Source organism: Struthio camelus, chromosome 21, assembly GCF_040807025.1.
Source record: "Struthio camelus isolate bStrCam1 chromosome 21, bStrCam1.hap1, whole genome shotgun sequence".
In the NCBI taxonomy this organism is placed as follows: Eukaryota; Metazoa; Chordata; class Aves; order Struthioniformes; family Struthionidae; genus Struthio; species Struthio camelus.
This window is the reverse complement of record NC_090962.1, coordinates 13,745,086-13,758,405: the sequence shown is the minus strand read 5'-3', so window position 1 is coordinate 13,758,405 and position 13,320 is coordinate 13,745,086. Positions and strand designations below refer to the sequence as shown.

The following is a 13,320-nucleotide window of genomic DNA, read 5'->3' as shown; positions in this document are numbered from 1 at the left end:
AAGGCAAAATCAGCAGAATCGCCCCCTGCCAGCCTGGCAGACCCACTTGTGTCCTGCACGGCCTGAGCAGTGTGATCCCTGCAAGCCAGGCCTGGATTGCGTTGCTGCCGCCATCGGGTGTTCCCCAAGTCCATCCTGGCACGAGGGATGCGGCTCTTCCACGCAGCCCCCAGTGTCTGCTCCATAATCCCACGTTATGTGATCTAAGCGTTATACAAAGGCAAGGTTTCGGTGGGGGGGGAGGAAAAACCCATGCTCCAGAGCTGTTTGTTTAATTGTGGGCATTGATGAAATACGAGGCGCTCAAGTGAAAGCTGGAATCTGACATTCCTGGGGTCTCATTGTGGCCAACTCTCCTCTTTCGCAAGATGTGTTAAGGCAGGAAAAAGTTGCTATGGTACTGTTGCTTAGAGATGGATGTGAAAAATGACAGAGTCTAATTTGTTGATTGCCTTTTTGTTGGTGTTGTTTTTACCTTTGTGAGTTTTGATCGGTGGTTTTGGGAGGAAACGTGCTGCCAGGAAATATCCTTCATTTCTATAGCTTTACACTTTTTTTCAAAACAGGTTTTAACTGGTGTGTTTCCAGTGTGTGTCTTTGTGTGTTTTGATGAAGCTGATTTTCCACAGGTAAACACACAGTTAAAATATACCCCAGCTGCTCTGCTTCGTGTAATATCTCAACGTTTGCCTGTGGATACAAGTATTAATGCCTCAGAGAAAATGACAAGCCATGTCCTTAGCTCTTCCGTGGATCCAAATGCTCAAATATTTGCTGCTCTGAAATGGTTAAGTAGGTATCTGTTGAATCAGGTTTCAGTTAGCAAGGGATCATTGTAGGTACTGTAGGTGGACAATAGAGTAAGCCTTTCTTTGTATGTTGGTTACTTGAGTGGGGGAAGGGACAAGTTACACAACAATTGTGTTGCAGTCTTGTTTTACCATGGTGGGAGCTTAGCAGTGTTGGGTATATACATATGAAAGGCAGCTGCCTAAGCATGGACATGTAATGTATAAGGCTGCCTTCTTGGAAAGAACAATTCTTTAGTTTGGAGTGAAAGTCTTTTTCAGATTTAGCTGATCTTGGCTAAATCGAGTTCCCACCCATCCCCCAGTCTGAGAATAGGGTAAAGAGTATGCAAAGAGGCTGACCAAGCAGTATTTGCAAAGTTAGAGCTGCAGAAGCAGAAATGAGAATTTGTCAAAATATCACTCAAACTCTAAACTGGGGTACAAGCATGGGGTAGTGAATATTGGTACCTCGAAGCTTCTGTATAGCCATATGGATGTTTGTTTTTCACTTCACTTAGGAAATACTGTAATTTCCATGTTAAAGCATATATGCAAACAATCTTGTTGTTGCACAGTCTCTGCTAGAAGCAAGTTTAAGAAACACAACCATTTTGACTGTGGAGAAGCAAAATTCGAGGGAGTCTCCTAAAACTTAAAACCTAACCTGTGTACTCAATATGAGCACCCCCCGCCCCGCACCTCCCCTAATTAACCAGTTGCTGTGGGAATCTTACTTGGTTTTGCAGTCTTTCCATTCATTTTTTAGGGAAGGAATTAAGATGAAAGAGGTGTTTTGCAGAAACAAGTTCTTCTGGGTGAAATATTTTCTAAGCTGCCTTTGCTCATTTTTGTTTTGTGTAAATTGGAATAACATTCTCTGGTTAAGATGCTCCTCTCAAATGAGAGGGAAATATTGAAGCCATTCTTAAAAAGGGCTGGCTTATGTGAGCAGTGTTCCTCCCCCCTCCCCCATCTTTCTCCATGTATTGCCTTGGTATTAAAATAGGTCGCAAAAGGGTGGTTTCATGTGCATGTGAAACTGCTACAGACTTTCTGTTTTGTTTTCATACACGTTGAGTCTTTGCAGATATTTTTTCACTTTTAAAAAACTTTACTGTACTGTATTTTGTTTTAGTTGAGCTGTTAAAATTTGGGAATGCCTTAATAGCAAACAATGCAGGGATTGGAGGTCCACTGTTGACATGGAATAAACAGCAAATCTGTGCTAGGGTATCAGAGATAGGAAATCAGTGCTGAGTGAAACAGTGGCAGCAGTAATTTGGGTTTACCTAATTAATGCTGTCTTGACTGGTAGGAAAAAAGTCATTCACCATTATTGAAACAGATGCTCAGCAGCTTGCAGGACAAGCCAACTAAATATAGTAACAGTTGTCCCCAGCACAAGTGCTGCCCTTTCTATTTATTTTTTTTTTTCTTCCCTGTGTTTTCTTCCAGTTATCTGAAAGAACATGGTTTTGCCCCTTTATGGGTGTGTTAAAGGGCAAGAGGAGTAAAAGCCTCTTAATTAAGAGCCATGTGACTTTGGTATGCCATCTCTTATTTTGTGGGAGAACTAAGACATTGAGAGTGGCAAACAAGTCCAGGAAAAAGCCGGTCATTCAGGAAGCAAATGTGTTCCTTTAAAATAGTTAGAAATAAATTGCAGAGCAGAACAATCCCAAAGAAGATAAGTAACTGTTAATGTTACTTTAAGACTTTTGAAAAAAATCGTATGCTGCTTTTGGCTTCATGTCATTCTGATTTCTATTTTGAGGAGATGTATAGAATACCTTCTGTAGAAGTGGTTTACGTTTTAAGTGCGACTACCTTGAAGAGTCAGTCTGCAGAAAATGGCGTAATGGAGAGTCCATGTTTGTTTTTAGTCACTTCTAAATAACATTTGCTCAGTTTACAACAAAATGTTTTGTCTAATGGTTGGAGTGTAAATTCAGCCTGGGAACATAAAATCTATGTGCTTTCTGTTTCATGTGTCACCGCTAAGGGCAAAGATTGAGTATTCAGATTTTGGTCAACAGTTCTACGGGTTGTATGTGAGACAGAACAGTAAGATTACCACTGGTATATTGGCTTTAAGCCCCAGGAAAAAAAATCTTCATGCGTATTTAGGATCATAGGTGTTAGGGGTAGCACCATTTTCTCACTTTTCTTTCCCCAATTAGGACACAGCAGTTCTTTCAGTGCCTTTCCACAGAACTAGACCTGAGTCCTAAGTAATAGTGCTCATATTTTTCTAGTAAAATTCTCAAATATGTTCCCAGACTTTTATTGCTTATAATCTAGTAGTAGTTCTTGGATGTTATTTAGGATACAAACACATGGATGGTTATACTAAATCAGCTTTGCATATAAAGATCCCTATCCAGGTGTTATTTTAATCTGAAGAGAGTACAGAAATAAGGATACAGAATGAACTATTTTTTTCTCTATTTGTATAATTAAGTGACAATATTTTAATAGATTAGAACTGGTCTTTTCAGATCAGACTTTAGGAAGACAGGGGAAAATGTATGCCTGTGGTTTATTATAGCAATTTCTAGAGTATTGGTCAATATCGAGGCTCGGTTATGCTGAGTTTTACAAACATCTCTAGTAAGATAATCCTAGTTTTGCAGAATATGAAATCCAAAAAGATGATGGGAAGGCAGAGTGTTAACTTTTTGGTTGGGAGATTAAGACAAAGGGATTTAATAATTTGCCCAGAATCACAAGGGAAAGAACGTGTGGAAGACATGATGCAAGTCCTGTGTTCTTGAGTCTCAGTCCTGTGCCTTAGTGAAAGTAGGCCTTGTAGAATATGTAGGTTTTTCAGTCAAGTGGCTGATCGGTCAAACGGTGATGCTGGTCCCAGTGGTGGCTCACATCTTTGTTTCCTGCCAAACCTCCTTTAATAATTCTGCTCCTGGTATTGATTCACTGAACTCCGTAAGTGGCAAAGACATCCACCTCTTTGGTTTAGTGTGCTGCAGCCACCTACTTCTCCCCGCAAGACTGAGTCATTTTGAGGAAGACTCTTCCAACAATTTAAGATTCACGAATCCTCTGGCTGCTCCAGATTTTGTTCCTTGCGTGTGCTTGAGGTTGCAGCTTGTTGATACCGAATTGGCCAAGGAAATGCCTATATAATTATTTCAAAGAAACGTAATGAAAAGCTTCAGAGAACACAGATTTGGACTAAGCTTCCATTAAGTGTTTTTGTATGCTTAGCCTTGTAAGAAAGATAAGTTGATGTCACTTGGTTACAGAATTTTGTAATCTGGTGGGCCTTTTTAGCATTGTTTCTTCTCTGAATTTTCCTCAGAGGTCCTGGTTGCATTTGTTTGTGAATTGATGAGACCAACTTTTGTTATCACTGAAAGACTTCTCCTAAGTTAAGTTGGCTTTTGATATTTCTTATCCTTGTTCTAAATTCCTTTGATACAACAATAAAGTAATCTTAATGCCCTTTCTTATGCATTGCTCTATGTGCATCTCAGTCATTTAAAAGCGAAGTACTTACTAAAGGCAGTCCTTCTAGATGTATTTGTAAAGCAGATGTTTGTTGGGATTTAATAGTTGTAATGCTGAATCTGGGTGGATTGGAAGCATTTGATTCCATTTGGGATCCGTTCTTTTAAATGATAAAAACAGACTTGCGTTTAGAGGACTTAACAGTCATTGTGAGGCTTACCAGGGATATTAAATCCATTCATCAAGTTTAAGTCTGTTCTAATGCACTGTTTTAAGTTTTCAAGTTGTTTCGTGATAGCTTTGACTGTTTTTTTTTTTTTTAATCTTGCTTTTCATAGGACAGAAAGTCATGCCAAGTTCTCTGGCAGATGACCTTGTTGCTGTCTTAAGGTGTGTCCAAAATTAGGTCCTGTGCTGAGGGTGAAGAAGCGTTAGCCAGCCTTTTGTCAAAAAGGAAGTAAATACCCAAATGGATAGAGGGCAGGTTCCAGTCTTTAGACAAGTTAGTGAGTCAGGATAATCCTGGACCTCCTCAGGAGTTTTGTTTTCATGAGCTAATGTGTTGCATCTGTGGGCTGTTTTGCTGTTGTGTTGGTTTCACCACATAGTGAGCTTATGAACAGGAGAAGACACTTTTTGCACCTGAAGATGCACCTGAGAAATAAAACAAGGTGTACTGAGGATAGGAATGGCAGGCAGACATAAAACTGAGGGTTACCCCGCTGAGACTACTTAAGCCAAGGTTTTGGGAGTGTTGCTGGCAACGTTTCTGTAAGCTGTTAGGTTGCTAGTGGGGCAGATAAATTCTAAATAGATACTGAGAAGCAAGCATTTGAGAGGTATTTTGTATGTATTATTATTAAGTTCAGTGAATTTACTGAGGTCTGAGAACACCCTGAAACTGAAGAATGTAAAAGAGGACATTTCTTAAACAATGAACTAAGGAATAAATTAGAAAACATGATTACTCTCCATAATAAGATTTTGAGTTTAGTTGCATCTTCGGCATGTCAATTTAAAAATCTCCTGGGAAGAATATGAGCCTGAAGATGGAAACTTAAACTGTATGCCCAGCCTCGTGGCTTACCTTCAGCTGAGTCTTTGTAGCGTTCTGAAGATTATTGAAATGGTTAATGAAAAGCAGGCAGAAGCTGCTGCTTTGTCACCTGAGCTAACAAGTCACTAGTTTCTCACCTAATGAGTCGTATGTACTAGAGTAGTGCAGGAGGTTTTGCCTTTCTGTATGCCTGGAGCACTCTCAGTGTTCTCTTTGCGGGTGAGTAATGTCAGCTCTGGTCTCCACGAGTCTGAGAAAATGTGTCTAATTCTGTTCTGCAGTCATATTTTAAGATGTGATGACGACTTCTATATAATGAATAAAGCACAGTGACTGCTTTGGTTTCTGTATTTTGATAGTTATTGTTTAGCCTACTACACTGTGTAATCGTCTCCTGCAGTCTGTAAAATCTTGTAGTGTGAAGACCCTTTAATGAAAGAATAAACATCGTTACGGACTTTTCGTAACTATACGACAGTATATTTCAGGGACTGCTAGAATCTAATCTGTTAAAAGAATAGATCTAATATAAAGGCAGTGTCTCTGAATTCAACTGAAACAACATAATTCTCAGGACAGAATTTTTGGAAATGTATCTTGCAGCATTGTATGTGGCTGGCTTTGTACTGCATTTTGTATAGTCATATGTTGCCTGGGGTCCGAAGGTTCACGGTGACTTGAGTGGGAATGCAGCAGTATGTGGGGTACAAAAGGAACATTAGTTTCCCACTTGGACAAACTAACCACGTGAGGAGAGCAGCCGTCCACCTATGACCAGCTTCTGTTTAAAGACACAGACATCTTTTAAGAACAAAAGGGAGGTTTTTTTGCCTCTTTTCTCTTCCCTTTTAAATTAAACTTAACAATTTAAAATTAAAAGCGCTTTTAGCACGCTTAGATGTGAAACTTGAACTTCCAAATCTGATCAAAATGCACTGAACATGCTCTGATAAAAAAAAACATTGAAAAGCCAGATAATTCCACACATCTTTAGATGATCTACACCATTGTTTGTTCAATGCTGGTGACTCTCTCTACAGATGGAGAAATATATCTTGTTTGTATGCTCCTTTTGGGTAGCCTCTTATGCAGATGTAATAGCATAGATGTCTTTTGTAACCCTCTGCTGTGACAGGAAATCAGAGCTGGGCTCAGAGCACGTTTTTGTCACTAAGGTGATCAGGTATGCAATCAGTGTTGTTTTTGAACTAATCTTTAGCTCAATAAAAAAAAGAATGCTTCCAGATTGTAACTCCTTTTTTTTTTTTTTTTTTTTGAATCAGTGTTCCTTCAGTACTTCTCCAAGTATAAAACTGAGCTGATAATGAATCCCATGGATAGAAATCATTAAGAGTAACTTAATGTCCCTGTCACAGATTTCCCCAACTGTGGTACGTGCATCTTTGGTGATATGTACACTGCTTCCGTGTGGCACAAAGCACCGAGCTGTGGCTTCCATCTGCTGTTGCTGCTGGTGTGAATACCTCCCATCCTCATTAATAGTGATGGCTGCCAAAACGCACATGGAGGCTTATTTAAATGTTCTCTCTTTAGACTTATTGTGGCAGCTGTGGGTGTCCTGTAATAGTTAATAGGGCAAAATAAGAAAAATAAATTGCCACGTTGTATATTTAGAGTAGGCATCTTTAGAGGAAGAAGTCTTCCGGCCTCGTTAACATCCTAACTGTGAGGAGAGTACGAGCTAAGCACCTTACCTGTATGCATAATCAGCAAATGATTTCATTTCAGGAATGTGTTCTTGCATGCTTGAGACAGTGTTCTTGAAAATCCCATCTAAATATGTATCTGGACACCTAATGATATGCACAGCACCTTTATCATATGAAAGTCTAAATAAACCTTTGGTGTTTTTCTTAACTCTAAAACAAGTTTGTTTAATGCATTAATAGCAATAAAGCTTTGCTACAGTTAAAAACAGAAATGGTTTTAGCCTTCGTATTGAAGATTGCTGGCTGAGGGTATGGTGAGACATGTTGTTTTTTGGCAGCAGCTGAGCTTAGGAAACACCTCTTCCTCTATGTCCATTCAGAGATTACAGTCCCTCAGTTGTGCTGGCAGTTTACGCTCTCACCTAACTCATGTCAGAATAATCCAGTTTTTAAAAACAAACAAGCATTGAAAGGGAAAGCTGATCATCGGATCAGCATAAAGTTTGGAAGCAACTACGTATCAGTACGTATAGTACTGATACGGTAGTTATGCTGATAGAACTAATTGGGCTACAGCTGGGATGGTATATCTGGCTGTATTGTTACTCAAAGTGCAGAAGTAGTCCTTTTGGTCTCATGGTATTCATGCATGTAGAAATAAGGGGCTATTGAAGTCTTTGATAGGAATAGGCCTACCTTAGGTAGGCCCATAAAACAGAGGTGCGATGCCTCACCCGTAATTGCGATGTTAGAATTCACACTCATCTGTTTTCAGCTCAGCTTTGCAAAATCTTGACTTGACGTTACATCAGCATCGAAACAAAAGCCATTACAGTCCGACTGGCTAGCCGAAGGTCTCAGCTGTGGAAACTTTCAATGTCTTGACTGTGGAGAAACTGCCTGGAGCAGGTACTCACTGTAGACAAAGTACTTTAGTAGGTGCCTGTATCTTACCAGGTGGTTGTCAGCAATGGGATATTAGTTTCCCTGAACTGGCCTATTTTGAGTATTGTGCTGCCAGTTGGTTTAGTCACAGTAACAAGCACTTTCTCCAAGGTGATGGTAGTGTTGAGTCATGAACCAAGGAAAAAAATATTTATACATCTGTATTTGGGTGACTGGCTGGTATGGCAGCATCGGAGCAGTTGGCCAGCAGCTTTAGCTTAAATATAGTTCTTTGTGGAGGAGTCTGTATTGGCTGGGAACTCTCAGATTTTTCAGGGTGCTAGGATTTTTTTCCTCTCTGTTTTTAAGATAGCAACGTTTTAGTAGTAGGTGAGCTTTCAGGGTTGGTGACTTGAGCATGCCTCTGAGTCCTTGCTTCCATAGCTGCTTTCTAGCAGAAATTCCAGGCAATCATTTGATCTCTTTCCCTGTGACAAACAGTTTGGAGATACTATAAATATTATAACAGGTTTGCAGTCTAGTAGACTAGAGATGAAATCACAACAGGAAGAGTTACTAGACTCCCAATGTGAAAGAGCTGTGCGCAAAATGTTTGGTGCAATGATCTTCAGCGGCTGTAAGCAGATGCATTCCCCTCTTGCATTCTAACAGAGTTATGTTTCAAGGGGGAAGAGACCCAGTCACTTGGGATGGTCTAAGAGAGGGTAGGCAGATAAACTTTTTAGTTTTTTTCTGAAATACTATTTTCTTGAAAATGTGCAAAATCTTATAGGGAAACAGCTAGAGTATAAAGTTTGTGCTTCACTAGAGATGTATGAACCAATGAGCATCAAAACTCATGAAGTCTTAGGTTGATACATATTTGAAGTACTCTACAGCATGGCAGGGAGACCATAATGTTATGACTCTGCATTTTCTTCCATCTGCTACTGAATGCATGAAAAACAGGGTTTGGAGAAGTAAAGCTGAGATGGGGAATTACCCTTTAATGTAAGAATGAAAAACTTGATTAATCAAGAGATTCCCCTGCAGTTACGATGCAATATGTTCTTAAAATTGAATGCAAACAAATCCTAAAATCAGTCACTCCAAAGAGTAGACTTTAGCTATTCCTGTTCAGAAGGCATTTAATGTAGCCTATCACCACCAGTATTTTTGAAACAAATCTGCAGATTATGTTGTAAGCTAGAAGAAAAAATGCCCTGGAGATGGAATCCAGTGGCTCTGTTTCTAGCATGTAGTAATGCAGTATCATGCATCTGTGTAGGTTGGAAGATAAAGAATCATAGTGTATCATGCTTGATATCACACAACTGAATATGTTCTCTCTCTTGCAGCGTTTTTACGGTCTCACACACAACCTCTTCAGGCTTCTTCTATGAACAATTGTGCCAGAAAGGAGCATAATTTATTTTTATTCTCATCTACTAAGAAAGCAGGATTGATGTGATCTTGCTGTGCATATGTATCCTCCCTAATCGCTTTTGAACCCATTAGCCAGTTTCAGCTAAACTTGAGGGCGAAGGGGCCACTCGCAGTCTCAAAGATATTATGTTCCTGTGAATTTCGTGAAAATAGGCAGTCTAATAGAGGAGAGAGACCTGATTAGCGGCCCCATGGAGAGAAAAGCTGCAGCATGAGTGCAACCCTTATTAGACATTAAAGAATCCACGTGGGAGAGAGGTGTCCCTAACCGTGGGAAAAGCTTCAGTGGGAACTGGCATTTATTGGACGCCAGAGAATCGACCGCAAGACATGCATCCATAAGAAATGAGTCTTCGTTATTTCTGTTCACAAAGCTACTTTGATTTTTTTTTTTTTTGATAAAACATGTATACCAATAAACCTTGGGATGGACGCTTACGTACTTTTCCTTAATTGTACAGAAATGACTACTAGTAAAAGTTCTGTAATAACAGAGCTTCTGTCTCTTTACTGGATGGCTGAGGTGGCCGTGTGAATGAGAAACTTGCATTATTCAACTATATTTACATAGTATTAACCTGTATAATTTTACGTTAAGCCCTTCCTAAAATACAGTCAAAATTTGACTTTTGACTATGCAGTATCATGATGTTCTGATGCAATTCCGAATTTAACTGACGTTGCAGACAATGGAACTGCTGACTTAGACAATGATATTAAATGCAGTCAAGCTAGATGTTTCATGAAGTACTGAGGATAAGTGGAGGTTTTATTCAGATAGCTTAACGTAATCCCAAAGTTCAAAACATGAGTTCATCTGCCTTTCTGTCACCTTCAGTCTATGTTGAAGCATTCCTAAGATTTTTCTGAATGTTATTTCATGTTGTGGTACTATTGCAGTGGAATTGACTTATATCTCAAAGAAAGGGGGGTACCTATTATTCATGTTCTGAGCATCACCTGATACTGTGTACAGACTAAAATGGATTATCTGTGGTATTACTTCTGGCAAAATATTTTGCTACAGGGGTCTTGGAAAAAAAAAATCCTGCTGTATTGACTATTGAGAAAAGTATTTGTTATCCACAGTAGCAACTCAGAATAAATGGTTTTAAAAATTCTGTTTCTTCCCCCCCCCCCCCCCCCCCCGGCCCTAGTTTAATAACCAGCTTGTAGAATCAGCTTTAATTCAGTAGTAGTAGTGGATCAAAATGAACACTTGTATGCAGAAGCATTGAGTATTTTTTTAAATCTTTGTCAGGACCCTGCTTGAGCAGGGAGGTTGGACTAGATGATCTCCAGAGGTCCCTTCCAACCTAAACCATTCTGTGATTCTGTGTCCTTAATTAGAGGAGGGCAGTGTCCCTCCCTAGTTTTCCAGGTGGGAAGAAATTTTCACTTTCCTGCATACTTCACAGTCTCCCTCCCATGTCCTTTCCGGTGGTACATAATTTCATTTATATGTTAATGCCTCTGCCTTATCAAAATGGTGGCTTTGCAATAACAGTACAAATCAAATGTCTTAACTGGGAATCGCTTTTACTTTGTGTCCTGAAATGGAGCATTCAGCTGAGCTGTAAAGCAAGAAGTGAATATTTATTTCAGCCTGGAGTTATCTATCAGACTATCTGATATGTTGAGCCTGTTGCTCTTAAATAACAGAGGTATTGGACGTATCAGTGAATGTGCCTATGCTAGCTTTTTAATTTCCTACTTTGTCATCTCTTATGAAGGGATTACAAGTGTAGACAAAGCCCTAGCTGTTTTCAGTGTATGGTAGAAACACGTGCTGTATCTCATTAACAAAACCCTTATTTGTAGTCAGAGTTGGGAGATTTCCCATAAAATGCTGCGTGAGGCTAAAGCGAGCTGGAAAATGTAAGAGTGGATTGGGTTTGAGTAATAATTTGGGTGGCGAGGGCAGGAGAGGAGAAAAAATGTTAGGAAAACTGTGTTAAAGATTCAGCCCAGTCATACAAGCATTCTAACCTCGTTTCACAACCTGCTTGATGGTTATTGCTCCTGAATTTTCAGGATTCCCCGAAGATGTTTATTGCTAGGAGGAGAACTAGAGAGAATGCCCTGAAGAACTTTTTTTCAAAGGTTGAAGAGCCAATAAAGATCACTCTAAACAAGTTTTAAAGTATCTAAGATGGCAATCTGGAAAAGTATGGGAGCTTGGTAATTAGGGCATGTTACTGAATCATTGCTGTCACAAAGGTCTGCTCTCAATAGAGTCTGAAAACTAGCGCTCCTTGTGATATGAGGAGCTCTTGTTTTTGTATGGTTTAATGTTGCAAAGGTAAAGGTTTTCGTGGCATTACATAGTGCCGGTTTCTCTCTCTCTGACAAGGTTTCCTACTCGTGATCATGTAGAAAACTATCTCATCCACTCACAATGGCTTAGCTCTGTAGAAACAGCAATTTTGTGCAGAGAAAGGTAGGATTAGACATTTAATTTGTTTTATTTTTAGCCATCTTTAACGTGATGTAGCAGCTGGAGATAAGGAGAGCCAATACCATACATTGAATTTCCTCTAGTGGCTGCTGGAAGTGCTCCATACGTTGCTGGCAGCCTTTGTTTTGTTGCTGGTACCCTCAACCTAGAGTTTTCTGTCGCTTCTGCATGCTTTGCTTGAAAAAGCACTGCTTCAGAAAATTGGCCTAGCTGTTGGGGAAGATAATGTGTTTGGAGGAGTGGTATTGCTGAGTTCTTAAAAGGTACATGTATGTGTGTGTGTTAGATAAGTATTTTGGAAAGTCACAGTATTTTCACGACAATCTTGAATTGTTCAATTTCAAAATATAATTGAAATGCGTATGCGTTGACGTGAGGTACTTCTGATGCGTGGAGCCTTTTGTGTGTGAGCTCCATATAGAACGTGATCTGATGCCCTTGGGAATTAGTACAAAGACACTGGCTTCAGCAGGCCTTGGATCAGGTCCTCAGTAATGAGAAATCATATTGAATTGTCAAAGTAAAAATGGCTTTTGGTCTTCCTCAAGTTCAGCTGCTAGCTAGGGCTGTCAGCCTTATGTAAGTTTCTGAATTTGCCAATAAGCAATTGAGATACCATTTAACAAATTAAAATCTTCTCCAGGTTTGTTTTGAGTGGCAGTCTTATAAAGACAAGCAATTATAGCTCATCAGGTGACAGTTCCTCAAATGTTTGTTAAAGTTGAAGTATCATTTTCCAGGACTATGGAATTCAGTTTTGTATCTCTATTGAGATTACATTTTAATTAACTTGCATTATTTTCGTCCCAGCCCTGCGCACACGCTTCTTAATGGTCTGTCTTTGGGTTTGCTTTCTTTTACAGATCAGTTACTGTATTTATGAAAGAAACCCAACCTAATAATGCTGCCTGTGCATTTTTCGAGTAACTTTTTTTTTTTTCTATAAGCTCTGGAGTCTTTCTTCCATGCTAGATACATGATTATATTTGACCAAAGATTTTGAACTGATACTCTGTTGAAAGTATTAGTTGAAACAGAATGTAATTCTGAAGATTAAATGTTAGTGTCACCCAGGCCTCGAGGCAGTGAAAATACAGTTTCATACCACTCTTGCTGTGAAGTTCCCTTTAAGAACGAACAAACAGAAAACCCAAAGCTATATAAATACTTTTCCTAGTTGTGTGTAGGGCAAGCGAGTTATGGAGCTATAGTGGAAAATGAAGCTTGAAACATGGTAGTATGCAATATCTTAGGTCAGGCATGTTATGTTGTAGCTCTTTTATATGGTATATTTGTATTTATTATATTAATGCCCGTATCATGATCAGTTATAGAGCCTTCTTACGATCTGCAAATGCCTGTGTAAAAAAGCTGTGGAACTGGTAATGGAAGCTTGCTTTATAGTAGCTCTAGTATTTGTACATCTTGCGTTACCCTGTAACTGGATGTCTGCTTTGTGTGGAGGGAAGTATAGTACTAGAGTAGTCCCCAGCAAGTAATATTTGCACTGATTGGTAGTTATAAATAAGGAGAAGAGACACAGAC

At 39.4% G+C, this 13,320-nt stretch overlaps 1 protein-coding gene and 1 long non-coding RNA gene across 3 annotated transcripts in view; both read left to right on the top strand.

The window, feature by feature from the left end:
- Window positions 1-13,320, top strand: part of SPEN (spen family transcriptional repressor) — a 73,013-nt gene that overhangs the window by 1,970 nt on the left and 57,723 nt on the right. The gene's annotated exons all lie outside the window — the stretch shown is intronic.
- Window positions 3,239-9,726, top strand: LOC138061853 (uncharacterized). The gene is made up of 4 exons (XR_011135843.1): window positions 3,239-4,649; window positions 6,600-6,707; window positions 7,762-7,895; window positions 9,230-9,726. It is a non-coding gene; the product is annotated as an uncharacterized lncRNA (long non-coding RNA).